Source organism: Macrotis lagotis, chromosome 1, assembly GCF_037893015.1.
Source record: "Macrotis lagotis isolate mMagLag1 chromosome 1, bilby.v1.9.chrom.fasta, whole genome shotgun sequence".
Lineage (NCBI taxonomy): Eukaryota > Metazoa > Chordata > Mammalia > Peramelemorphia > Peramelidae > Macrotis > Macrotis lagotis.
Genome location: NC_133658.1, coordinates 17,409,080 through 17,423,479, shown reverse-complemented (window position 1 = coordinate 17,423,479; position 14,400 = coordinate 17,409,080). Strand labels below are relative to the sequence as shown.

The 14,400-nt window shown below is 42.0% G+C and overlaps 1 protein-coding gene and 1 pseudogene across 1 annotated transcript in view; one reads left to right on the top strand and one right to left on the bottom strand.

The window, feature by feature from the left end:
* The window catches only part of EBF2 (EBF transcription factor 2), a 252,086-nt gene that overhangs the window by 159,862 nt on the left and 77,824 nt on the right, over positions 1 to 14,400 (bottom strand). The window lies entirely within an intron of this gene.
* Positions 1,567 to 1,843, top strand: LOC141512742 (small ribosomal subunit protein bS21m pseudogene; annotated as a pseudogene).

Here is a 14,400-nt window from a genome sequence, read left to right as displayed (position 1 = left end):
ATGACCCATCCTTTCAGTTCTGGTTTTTTTAACTGTCACTTTTTTTAAATGACCCTTTGTCACTTTGAAGGGGTTGGTGAAGTACCATGAACCCCCAGTTGATAGGCTGTGGTCACAGGCTGCTGGGCAGCTTGGTCTCGGCCCTAGAGTCCATCAGAAGCACCTGTCATCGAACTCTTGTCACCTGAGAAGGCCTAGCGGAACATCTCAAATGCATCGAAGGATGCCACTGTCTGACCCACCTCCCATTCAGACTCAGGGGAAAAGGTAGAGGACAGCTCCAAGCTGGGATTCCAAGTGGAGGCAATTGAAGAGGAGAGTGATAAAACCTGGCCCCCATGGGTACACATGGGCCCACTGGGAGGACAGAAGGTCCAGGGAGACCTAGACCAGTCAGCCAGCATCATGGCATTCAAAAGAGAAAACATTTGAGGTGTTGGGTAGCTCTTTATCTTTTCTTAATGGCTACTGCCCACCAGCGGCTCTTCCCCCATATAATCCCAGGAACAGTCAAACCACACCAAACTCCCACACCAGCCAGAATGATCCAGGTTACTTGAAATTCCTTTGGAATATCCCAGGAAGCTATTGGAGAAGATGGCACTAGCCATATAGTTCAATCATTAGGAGTGGGTAAGAGAAGCCTGGCCACAAGATTGAGGGAGTAGCTCCTTGAATCTTAGGAATCCAAGTACCAAATTCCCTTACTTGACCCCTTCCCTAATTTTACCCATGCCCCCAAAGGCAGGGCAAAATCCTTGGTGGGAACTCTCCATCTCCAGTAGTGACATGATGTAAATCAAAAGAAATTGCAGAGGGGTTGGCCTCCATTTACACATGGGAGGGGGGCAAGCATGCTCTCTGCCATCATTAAAGTTTATTAGAAGCAACCCAGATGTGGATCTGCTAGATGCAGCTGGTGTATTCTAGGTGGCAAACTTGTCTACGTCATCATGCATGCGGTGTGGGCGTCTAGAATAATAGCAACAAAAATAATAATAATAACTCCTATTCATAATGTAGTTTTACATTTTGCCCTATTAACCTGTCCTGCGTTCATGGGCTATGTGGACGCGTTGTTATGCAGGACATGCAGGCAAATGAGAGAGGCAAAGAGAGAGAGAGAGAGAAAGGAAAAGAGAGAAGCAGAGACATGCTAAAAGGAGAAAAACAGAGGAGGAAGAAAGACAGAGAAAGATGGGAGACACCTAGAGGTAGTGAATAGAGAACTGGTCTCAGTCAGAAAGATCTGAGTTCATATGCCGTCTTAGCCTCACAGTGGTTCAGCAACCTTGGACAAGTCAATGAGGCGTCTTCCTAAGGTTTTCACATACAAGCAAGCTGTTGATCTCTACTGATGACTGAAGGTCCTCCATTATTTGTTGAAATAATACATCTACTGAGGAAAAGGGATTCATAATCATAGGATCATAGAATTAGGCAGTCAGCAAGTGTTTATTAAGAATTTACTATATGCCGTCCAGTCACGACGCAGGCCAGAGCTGGCAGGCCTCTCCCTCCCTGCCCCCGCCCCACTCACCCACCCTTCTTCGGCTTTAGCCCAGAACTCCTTTCCTTACAAGGACAACTTTGTCCCATCCTTATGGCAAATCACCTGAAGTTCATTGCCAGGACTGTGATGGTACAGGAAGGGAATGTGGAAGGTGCCTACAGGACCCTGAACAGAATTCTTACTGTGGATGGTCTCATTGATGACATCAAGAGGCAAAGATACTATAAGAAACCATGTCGCCGGAGACAGAGGGAGAGCTATGAGACTTGTCAGTGCATCCACAACATGGAAATGGCACGAAAAATCAACTTCTTGATGCACAAGAACTGAATGGATCCATGGCAAGGCTTCTAAGGCCAGCAGGGATGAAGAAATCCAGGATGAAAATTCCCTAATAGGCAATAGTTGTAGCTCTTTAGATTTCTCCTAAGAACCTAAAAAAATTGGGGCATTTGCTTCCCTCTTTTTTTTTTTTAGGGAAATGACTACATCCCTCTTTTTCCAACCTTGTTTGCTATTGCCAACTTTTCATTCCCAATACATATAATATACATACATACATATATATGTGTATGTACACACAACACACATACATGCACGTATAGTAGGTATTCACACACATTTACACCCCCCCCCTTTCTGGTGAGTGATATCATTAAATGTTCCTCCTTGCTGCCATGTCTCCTTAATGAATGGAAAACTCTACAGAACAGTGCTTTTGCTATTATGAAGAACTTGGGGGGGGGGGACAAAGACTTCAAAAATAAATGAATGGAAAATAAAAAAAAAAAGAATTTACTATATGCCAACCAAGTGGTGCTGCAATGGATAGAGCACCCAGCCTAGAGTCAGCAAGACTCAGCTTTCTTAGTTCAAATCTCATCTCAGAGACTTATAAACTATGTGGATTTTGGCAAGTTGCACAAACCATATTTACCTCAATTTTCTTATCTGTCCAATGAGCTGGAGAAGGAAATGGCAAACCACTCCAATATCTTTGTCAAGAAAACCCCAAATGGGGTCGTGAAGAGTCAGAATGGAAACTGAACAAAATGTGTCAGCACTGGGCACATAAAAAAGCAAAAGATGGTCCTGCCCTCAGGACACTCACAGTCTAATAGAGGAAACAAGAAGAAATCCACATATGCTGGGGAGCTACATTCAGAAGTTGGGATGAGAAGATTTGGCTGGGGTCCTCACTCCTCCACTTTCCAACTAAACAAGCCCAGACAAGTAAATGAGGTTGGGTTAGATTAGAGAAAATCCCAGATCCCCTCTAGCCCTAAAAACCTATCACCTGGCTCAGGTCCCAACCCAACACCTCTTAACTGGATGAACCAGACATCCAACCTTCTCCAAGCCTCTGTTTCCTCCTCTGTAAAAATGGGAGTAATAATGTTATTCCAAAAGCGGATGTGAATAAAACAATTTTCAAAGCAGAAAATGGGATCTAAACTTACTGGTGGCTCCAACTAATAGACTGGATCCTTATGGGACCACAAATGGCCAGCTGGGAAGCTCAGCTGGGGGAGAAGAATGGTTCCATTGTTTGAACAGAAATCGAAACAGTGCCAGATTCAACTGACTGGTCAGTCAGTCAACAAACATTTATGATGGACTGGATACCATGCTAAATAGGGGAGATAGAAAGAAGGGGCAGCGGTGGCAGCAGGAGCTACAGCAATTTGTCTTCAAGGAACTTTGTGGTGTTACATGAATCTCTTCCTTATCTTTGTATGCCACTGAAGGATCCAAGTATAAAATAGAATCAAGTAAACAAAAGAGCACATAGCCCAGGAGGAAAGGAGAGAACTCATTAGGGGTTCCTCCTCTGACCTGCCCCCAACTGTGACCCAGGAGTATGCTATTGCCCCCTCCCTTTGGTACAGAGATGCAAAAATTCCTTCCTTCCATGTCTCTGTTGCAGGGGGAATCAGGAGGAAATGATGGAGGAAAGCTGCCAGCAGTGGCTCTGGGGCCAGCCAGGTGGACCCTGCCTGCCTGGAATAGACAACCATACCCTTGCCAGCTGCAGCACCCCCCCCCCAACCCACCCACCCCCTGCCTGTGAGTCATTATGTCACCACTCTGCCCATGAACCAGGCTCTGAGTGTGGCATGCTGGGTAATACTTTTAAAAGTCCATTTCCCCAAGCAAGGGAGAAGCAGGTGGAAATCAGAACCCCTGAAGGGCAGATCCTATGAAAGCCCCCAAAGGCAATTCTCCAGTAAACGAGCAAAGGCAAAGCTGGCAAATATCCCAAACTTTTAAATTGACCTTCTCTCCAGAGCTGGGACTTAATGTCTCCAAACCAAGCTAATTCCAAAAGTCACCTTCTCAACTTCCCTGTACAAGCGATGTGTGTGTGTGTGTGTGTGTGTGTCCACGCTTACAATCGGAAGCTCAGGTACAGCCTTCCCTTGCAAGCCTTCTGACATCCTCAGCTGCTCAAATTAAATCTGAATGGTTCGTCTCTTTTTATTATACGATGGGCCATATGTCACCAAAATAAAAATCCAACTGAAATCCCAATCCAGATAAAGGGCGTGAAAAAAGGTTCCGGCCACAAATTGTCTTCAACAAGAACACCCAATCCACCTCCCCTTTCAAACAACAAAGCCCCCTCCCCCCAAAAAAACTTCAGGAAGGAAATTGTGGTTAAATCATCTCCTAGTTTGGCCAAAGAAAAAAAAAGGGAAAAGGAATTTTTTAAAAAGCGCTTGGTTCTGACCAGGACTCACACACGCTAATAAAAAGCCGGATTGTATTGCTTTGCACTGGAGCTGTCAAATTCTCAGCAATGAAATACAGATCCTGACTTTCCCAGTCCCCGGAGTCCCACCCCCACAGACCACCAAAAAGGAACAAGGAGGAGGCTGCACAGGCTCCCTGAGCCTTCCCACAGAGTATCTTGTTTACTCCCCATTTCCTCGGTTGCCTTTTTCTGGCCTACACATCACTTGGGCTGAATCAAGTTTCCACAATTGTCAGACTGTATAGCTGGGCTCCTCCCGTGGAGTGGCTGTTCAGGTTTTCTATAACTGGAGGGGTTCTGTTTGGTTCCCAGCCTGGGAGGCCTGTTGTTTTCTCTATTGGGGTTTGGTTGGGTTTTTTGTTTGTTTGTTTTTGAACAAATATTCAGTAACTTTATCTTCTAGTCAGAGAAGCTGGAGCATTGTAGCAACTATTTCAGTGTTTTTTAATAAAAACAAAACTGATCTTTTTTTTAAAGGGGATGTGAGAGGAAGAAAGGAAGAGAGAGGGTGGAAGTGGGAAATGGAGGAAAGAAATAAAAAAGAAGGAAGGAAGGAAAAAGAGAGAAAGAGGAAATAAAAGCACAAAGAGCAAAAAAGAGAAATGAAAAATGAAAAAGAAAAAGAAAATAGAACTACAAAAAGGAAGGAAAGAGAAAGAGAGAAATAGAACTATAAAAACAAAAAAGAAATAACTGAAAAATGAAAAAGAAAAATAGAACTAGAGAAAGGAAGGTTAAAGAGAAATAAAACTATAGAAAGCAAAAAAATCTGAAAAATGAAGAAGAGAGCAAAGGAAAGATAGCACTAGGGAAAGAGAACTATAGAGAGCAAAAAATTGAAAAATGAAAAAGAAAGAAAAGTAAAAATAGAACTAGAGAAAGAGGAAAAGAACTATAGAAAATTAAAAAGAAAGGGAACTGAAAATGAAAAAGAGAGAAAAAGAAAAAAGAACTAGAAAAATGAAGGAAGGCGAAAGAAATAAACTATAGAAAACAAGAAAGAGAACTGAAAAATGAAAAAGAGAAAATAAGAAAAATAGAACTAGAGAAAGAAAGGAAGGATGAAGAGAAATAGAACTATAGAAAGCAAAAAAGAAAGCACTGAAAATGAAAAAGAGAAAAGAAAAATAAAACTAGAGAATGAGAAATAGAACTAGAGAAAAAAGAAAGAACTGAAAAATGAAAAAAAGAGAAAAGAAAAATAGAACTAGAGAAAAGAAGGAGAAAAAGAAATAGAAGGAAAGAAAACAAGAAGGAAAGGGAACTGAAAATGGAAACAAAAGAAAAAGAAAAAGTAGAACTAGAGAAAGGAAGGAAGAATAAAGAGAACTAGAACTATAGAAAGCAAAAAGGAAGAACTGAAAAATGAAAAAGAGAGAAAAAGAAGAATATAAGTATGGAAAATAAAAAAGAAAGAGCTGAAAAAGAAAAATAGAACTAGGGAAAGGAAAAGAGAAAGAAAGGAAGAAGAAAGAGAAAAAGAACTACAGAAAGAAAAAAGAACTGAAAAAATGGAAAAGAAAAATAGAACTAGAGAAAGGAAAAGAGAAGAAGAAAGAGAAAAAAGAACTACAGAAAGAAAAAAGAACTGAAAAAATGGAAAAGAAAAATAGAACTAGAGAAAGGAAAAGAGAAAGAAAGGAAGGAGAAAGAGAAAGAGAACTACAGAAAGAAAAAAGAAATGAAAAAATGAAAAAGAGAAAAGGAAAGACAGAACTTGAGAAAAGGAAAAGAGGAAGGAAGGAAGGAAGGAAGGAAGGAAGGAAGGAAGGAAGGAAAGAAAGAAAGAAAGAAAGAAAGAAAGAAAGAAAGAAAGAAAGAAAGAAAGAAAGAAAGAAAGAAAGAAAGAAAGAAAGAAAGAAAATATTACCATTTCACAAGTTCCCCCTGTGGCCTCAAAAGCCCCTCCTCCCCCATCAAAAATTCATAAAGGGGATCAGCATTCTTAACTGAATGGATCCCAGTGGCACCATAGACCTTGTTGGAGAGAGAGGCAATAAATATCGAATTATACACCTCATGGGCAGAAAGGGCTGAGGACTGGGCCTCAGCCCCTCACAGGGTCCCTGGGGGAGCTGGCTCCAGACTCAGGGTCCAGCACAACAAGGAAATGGGTCAAGTGTGTCAGTTTCTAGAGCACTGACCTCTGACCTATCCTCATGACTCTGGGAGTCCACCTCCTAAACATCAGCGGCATCACATACCACATGAATATGACCTGATGCCTTGGGGGGGGGGGGGTAATGAGGGGATATGAGGGGCAGGAAGAGAAATGGGGCTGGCCCATCCAGTTAAAACTGGGAGAAAGAAGCTTCTGAGGCCAGGTTACTAGGTGATGTACCCCAAAGTAGAGCTGATCAAATAGAGGAAAGTCAGACTAGGAAAACCAAGAGCTCCGGTGAACATAGGCTCACTGCTCTGGCCTCTGAGATGTTTCATGAGAAGCACTTTGAATGTGAGACCCAGAATGGAGAGACCTGGGTTCAAATCCACTGTGTAACTAATGAGAGTTTACTTTTAGCTCTATGATCCCCAGTTTTCTCATCAGTAAAACAGAAGTAATGATAGCTACCCTACCTCCAAAGTCACTTTTAAGGAAAATAAGGAAAGAACTAGGCTTAGAGAACACATGAAAGACCCAGATCTTAAATCTGTTTCTGAGACTTATGAGTTATGTGTCCTGGATAAGACATCTACCATTGAAGAATCTCCATTTCCTCATTCCAGCATCCACTTCCCAGAGTTGACTGTAGGCTCCAGTGGGACCTGTCAAGTGTTTTGTAAGCTCTATCGGAGGGGAAGCCTCTCTGAGGGGAAGTCACCAGGAGACCAACAAAGTCTTCTTGCACAAAGAAAAGCTTGAGGAAAAGCTTGAACAAAGTCAGAAATTCCAAGAACGAGAGCAAAGAGATCCATTGTAACCCCTTTATTTTACAGATGGGGAGCATTCAGCCCAGAGAGCTTAGCTAGGGTGTTTTTTAAGTTCTTACCAGGCACTAAGACAGGTAGGCAAAGTGGATAGAGCACTGAGTTTGGAGTCTGGAAGGTTCATTTTTCTGAATTCAAATCCAGCCTCAGATACTTCCTAGCTGTGTGACCCTGGGCAAGTCACTTCACCCAGTTTGTCTCCGTTTCTTCATCTGCAAAATGAGTTGGAGAAGGAAATGGCAAACCACTCTGGTATCTTTGCCAATAAGACCCCAAATGGGGTCACAAAGAGTCAAACATAATTAAAATGACTCCATGAGAACAAAGCACCAGAGTAAGGGTCCAAAGGCAAAGATCCCTGCCCTGGAGAAGTCCACATTCTAATGGTAAACAGGATATGAAAATACCTAGGTACAGTGACTTGTGCAAGGTCACAGAGTTTGCAGATGGTAAATCATTCAGTGATTTGTCCAATGCTTTAACTCACAAGGACCTCAGTCAATGATAACTTCAGGAGCCATGTCTGAATTGATCCAAACAAGAATTCCCTATTCTAGGAAGTTGGCAAATGGTCATCCAGCCTGTACTAGAAGCCAGGAAATGAGGGGGCTTCCCCAGTAACTCCACATCCCATGACTACTCTTTTCACTTTGGACTATTTTAATTATTAGGAAAGCTGTCATTTTGTTTTTCCTTCTATTAAACCTAAATCTGTGTCTTTATAACTCAGTAATTATACCTAAGAACATTTAGGGAATTCTGGGTTCTGGAATTTTCTCCACTAAGAGAGGACACCCTGAGAAGGGACATACTAGCAGAGGGTACATGTAAGTGATACAGGGTTTAGACTGAGGTTTAAGAGACTCTGCCAAGATCACACATGACAAAACTGAGATTTGAATCCATGTCAGACATTATTTAAACAATTCATCAAGCTGTTCTGACTCAAGTCCAGAATGTACTCACCATCCCAGGCTGCCTGATATCAAGTTTCCCAAAGTGATTTGCATATATTATCTATTTAAGTTGACACATGTGTATTATGTGTTTATTTTATGCAAAATACTGAGCTTTCAATGCAAGGTATCATGGGAGAAGAGAAAGAGACCATTGTTTATAAGTACTGCTGGAAGTTAAACACTGTCAGTAATCTATGGTGCAGTTAGTGAAAGGGGACTGAATTTAACCTCAAAGTTAGGGTTCAAATCCTAACTCCATCATTTGCTATCATTGGGACCTCAAGTGAGTCATTTCCTCCTTTTCTCTGGATCTGACCATCCTTGTTTCTCAAATTAAGACATGAAACTGGCCAACTCCTAATGTCTTGTCTAGCATCTAGGATGCCTAAACTTGGACCAAAACTGCCCATGATGAAAAGCTGTTGATGTTTTCTTTTCCTTCTTCAAACCTTCATAGATGTGCTTACCTGTGTCCTGGCTATGGAAACTTCCAGGAGGCAAGAAGCTTTTCATGTTTGTCTTTGTTTCCCTATGGAGAGCAAGGGAACCCAAACAGACCCAGAGCAGGAGCTAAATAAAGTGTTTAATTGAACTACATTGACTTCAGTCTCTTAGTATAGTGTCTGTCACACAGTCAGTGATTAATAAATGCTGCTGGGAACCCATCAGATTGTGAATGTGATCTGCATCAGTAGAGAAAATCCCCATACTGATAGAAATCTAGATCTGGCTACCCCAAAACAAACAAAACCCAAAGAATTAGCATCTGCTCATGGAGCTTCTTTAAAATCAGAATAAAAAGATTCTTTCCAATTGGTTCTCTCTCTCTCTCTCTCTCTCTCTCTTCCTACTTTGACTCAAAGTTCAAGCCCTTGGTGCAAAGATAGGATGGGAAGAGAAACTGAATTCCAGGCTCTTCCCAGGCTCCCTTTGTTTCGGGCACCATCTTTCTTTCTGTGTTTAAATACTCTGGCTCATAAGTGGCCGCAGTGCTCATGAATTATGAAAGTGCTCTGGGTATTCCCATCGCTAGGCAGGCATCAACCAAGCCTATAAGCTAGAGAGAAGATGATGGGTTTTATCTTGGATGCCAATGGAAATTTTAGAAAACAAAACAACATCCCCCACCAAAAAAAAAAAAGATTCTTTTTCCTCCCAAAATCAAATACTCCTCTAATAGTCATGTGTCTAATGGCTCATCAATTCAAACATCCTCTCCAGTGAGGAAGATCTCAGACTAAGTCTCCTTTGTACTCATCATCCATGTCTTCTTAGAGGTTCAAAACAGGGAATCTACCCCACAGGCCCAAAGCTTTGCCCCATTGCTTCAATATCATACCTTTTTTTTGGCTCAACATCACAAATTTAAAAATTTTGAAAAATATGGAAGTATTTAAGATCACTCAGAATAATAAAATTTAATGATTCTAATTCCAATAACATTTGAAAAGACAACCCCAGGTCATTAGATTCCTAGGAAGAGGAAAGTGGTATCCAGGGTAGGAAAGTGTTAAAAGAAAATGTATGTGTTTGTTCACGGAGACATGTGTGGGTGTAAAGTAGTGACTGGGTAAAAGAATTCTGGGATTTGTATCTGGAGTGGAAATAAGTTTTCCAAATGCAGTGTAAGGGGAGAGGAGAGGAGGGGCACCTACAGAATAGCTTTATCCATGAGCAAATTTGGCTAAATGAGTGGGAATGTCAGATTTACACCACTGCATTAACCAGATAATTGAAAGAGTATGCAAACCGCCTGACAAATGCAGGTTGGCCAACGTTTACAAGGAAACGAAAGGTCTTTACTAGGCAGACCGCAGGGGAGCAGTCGGTAGTAGGATTGAGAGAACTCATTAAGAGTGGGTGCTCCTAATGAAACCCCTTTTTCCAAGCCAGAAATTTGCCCATATCCTTCAGTGTCCATGTCCTGGTAATCGTCCAGATTTCCCACTTCTGACTAAAGGAATATGTATTTGTTTTTAACGGATGGCTATTCTCAAAAGTTGCAAAGCTCAGTTCTGCAGTTGTCTCTCCTGGGTGTTCTCAGGGATGGCACTCCCTCTGTGATTTCATCTAACCACTCAAGAAACATCTCAGCCATGCCCCTCCGCCTTTGCCCAGCAGTTAGTGGTCTGGTAGGAGTGACCCAATCCATCTGATTCAATGTACCAAGTCATCAAGTGCTAGCCAGAGTGCTAAAGGTAAAAGGTAAAAATAAAACAGTCCCTGTTTCAGAGCATTTATATTGTCCTGAGGGAAAACAAACAATCCCACAGAAATGGTTTCGTGAAGGCAAGGCCAACTACTGGGAGCCATGACGGAAGCTAGGGTTCCCAAGATGTGTCAGTGCTGGACTCCTGGGGCACAGGAGCCCCAAGTGGTTTTGGGGGGAAAGGGAAAAGCTATATAGTCTAATAAAGCTGGATATGGGTGAATCATTAAAAATAATTTGGGGATTTGACTAATGAGGCCCATTTGGAGACCTGGGGTTGCACATATTCCTCGGCAATGCCCCGAAAATGAGTTTTACAAACCTTACCATAGCCTCCATAACTGGTCACACCCTTACCTTCTGCCAACTCAAGTCACTTGTGTCTTTTAAACTGGGCTAGATTTGAGTTATAATCTTCTCAGGGGCTGAGTATAAACTGTATGGGCCTCCCGAGCTCCTTCTCATCTGATATACACATAAAATCACAGACAGCCCTGAGTGTGAGCCTCAGGGAAGACCCAGTGGGAAATGTGAATGAGGGGAGAAGATGAGGTGAACTCAATACCAATGAGCCAGCTAGTCTGCCTCCTCCTAAATAGCACAGCTTAAATAGCACTCCTCCTTGACCATGGCAGCCCATCTTCTAATGCTATGGACTTACACTAATCATTCCCTTTGGTTTCTCTGGTTTCTATCAAGATGCCTGCCCTCTGAGCAAAGCCTTTCCCAGTCCCTCCAGCTGTTTTCAGATTTCCTTCCATAAGTTCTCTACCTAGCTTGTTTGGACCTAGTTAATCACATGTTTATACAAGCAGTTAGGTGGTCCAATGGTTAGAGCACCACGCCTAGCATCAGTAAGACTCATTTTCCTGAGTTCAAATTTGCCTCAGACATTTACTAGCTATATAACTCTGGACAAGTCATTTAATCCCATTTGTCTCAATTTTCTTATCTGAAAAAAAATGAGCTGGAGAAAGACATGGCCAGATACTCCAGTAGCTTTACCAAGAAAACCCCACATGGGCTCCCCAAGGGACAGACATGACTAAACAATAACAAATTTACATGTTATCTGTCTTCCCCATTAGAATGTGAGGTACTTGAGGGCAGGGACTGTTTTTGACATTATGCCCCAAGCTTAGCACAGTGAGCATTAATAAAGAATGGTTTGTTGGCTGACCAAGACCTGGGTTCTAGTCTTGATAGATATCACTGAACATCAAGAAATGTATGACTTTGGGGCATCATTGAATCATGTAATGCTTACCAAAGAAGAGTCTTTTTTTTTTTAGGTTTTTGCAAGGCAAATGGAGTTAAGTGGCTTGCCCAAGGCCACACAGCTAGGTCATTGTTAAGTGTCTGAGACCGGATTTGAACCCAGGTACTCCTGACTCCAGGGCTGGTGCTTTATCCACTATCCACTATGCCACCTAGCCGCCCCAAAGAAGAGTTTTAAAGGTAAAGATGCCTCCTCTATGAGCAAATTGTTTTCTCTGAGTAGAAAACAAACTTCCTGAGGGCAAGAACTAGATCATTTTTCTTCTGGATCCTCAGAGTCGAGTACAAGGGCTAACACATTCTAAGGGTGTAATAAATCGACCAATATTAGATTAGTTTTCTCAATGTTTATTTCAAAATCATGCTTTTTCAATGGACAAAAATCTATTTTTTTTCTCCCATACACTTCCCCTCCCTCACCAAAAAATAGAGAAAGAAAGAAAAATAAAACCCTTGGAACAAATATGTTTTGTCAAGGAAAATAAATTCTCACTTTGGATACTGAACAACCTCTACCTCAATGAGCCCTTGAAACCCACCTCTATATCAAGAGACGATAAATTGAAGCTCAATAGTAACAATCAAATCTTTATAACAACAGTCCACATTTCATTATTGTGAAGCCAGAGTTTCAGCCCCTCCCAAAGAGATTAAGGAACAAAAGATAACAATCAAGTCCCCAGGTTTGGAAGAAACATTTGCTTATTCCTGTCTCTGGGTCTAACCCAGAATCTCTTCCACCCTCCCAGTGACTGGACACTGGATTGAATCTCCCCAAGATTCAAATCCTTCTTAAAGATATAGAAAAAGGGCAGCTAGGTGGCGTAGTGGATAAAGCACCGGCCTTGGAGTCAGGAGTACCTGGGTTCAAATCCAGTCTCAGACACTTAACAATGACCTAGCTGTGTGGCCTTGGGCAAGCCACTTAACTCCATTTGCCTTGCAAAAACCTAAAAAGAAAAAAAGATATAGGAAAAGGGCTAGCTAGGTGGTGCAGTGGATAGAGCACTGGTCTTGGAGTCAGGAGGACCTGAGTTCAAATCCAACATCAGACACTTATTAATAATTACCCAGCTGTTTGACCTTGGACAAGTCACTTAATTCCTCCCCCATTGCCTTGCAAAAATAAAAAATAAATAAAGATATAGGAAGAGTGTCTATAGAAGGAAATATCAAAGAAGTAATTTCAGCCACTTGAAAGTAGGTATTATGTTACCCTACACACACCTTTTACAGATGAGGAAACTGAGATTCAAAGAGCTTACATCACTTGTCCATAAAGCATCAGTGGAAAGACAAGACTAGATTCAGATTGTCCACCCCATCCTCTTCTCCATAACAGAAAAAGAAACTAAAGTTCAGATGAGGAAATGTTTTATCTAAAGTCACAGAGCTATCAAGGGACCACGGTAGGATTTGAACCCAGAAAGCAGACAAATGTCAGATTTCTGCTGAGTCTCTACCAATTTGAAATTTTCCATTTCCCACAAATGGTGCAAAATTAATTAAATTCTTTCCTAACCTAGGTGAATTCCAAACACACCCTGGCTCACCCCAGCACCATTCTGCACAGTCCACTCTCCTCACACCCACTGACATTCCCAGGAATCAGATATTAGAGTCTGAGAGCTCTGAGAGGTGGGTGGCCAAGGGCAGTGACCCACCAACAAGAGGACTATAAGACATTCACTGCTTCCCCAACAGAGACCAGATCAGATTCCTGCCTTCTCCCAAAGGCATTTCCACATCATGGAATTGTAAAGGATCTCAGGAATCACTGCATCTAACTCCACATTTTACAGAAGAGGAGACTGAGGTCCAGAGAAGAAAGTGACCTGCACAGAGTCACACAGGTAGCAAACAGCAACACCAGGACTTGAACTCAAGTCTTCTGCCTCTAACAGAGTTTTTTTCTATTATACTGCACTCACCTGCAGTGTTTGGATTGCCACATTTTCTGCTCTGATATACATTCTGTCAGGGGCCCCTTAATCCTTCCTCACAACTTACTCTCCCATGCTTGTCCCAGCCACCCACACAAGTCTCTCCCCATTCCAGTTCATCCTCCATATGGCTGCCAAGGTTATTATCCCTTAAGGCAGAAATGACCATGTGACTTCCCTACTCAATCCATTCTAGTGGTTTCTTTGAAAATATTAATTTCTCTGTTCAGTTTTTCCAGTCCAAGTCTACCTTTCTGGACTCATTGGGCATGACTACCTCTCCTGCACCCTTCTAAAGAGCCAAATTACCTTTGCTCTGGTCACATCTGGCCCTCCATCAGGGTCCTGATCCTGGCTATCCACATATCCCTGGATGGAAGGCCTTCATCTCTCCACCTCAAAGAGCTCCATGATGCAACTCAGGTACCAGTTTCTACAAGAAGCCTTCCCTGATCCCCACCCACCCACCCAATCCTGCCTTCTGAACTGCCTTGTAGATAACTATTTCATATGTTATACATCTCTTAGATGTCTACTTTCTATATTTTTCTAACCCTTCTTTTGTCCCCCATTAGAGTGAGCCCTTTGCCAGTAGGGATTATTTCATTCTCTGTATTCTATCTCCAGTGTCTGACCACTGTAAGCACTCAATAAATATTTGTTGATGGATTGATTATTTAACTACAATGCATGTTGGCACATGGTCAGAATTTGGTGGCTGCAGTCACTGTTCTGGGAAAGAGGAAGAAGAGAAGGAAGACAAGAAAGAGAAGCAAAAGAAAATGAAAGAGGAGGAAGAAGAGGAGAAGGAGGAA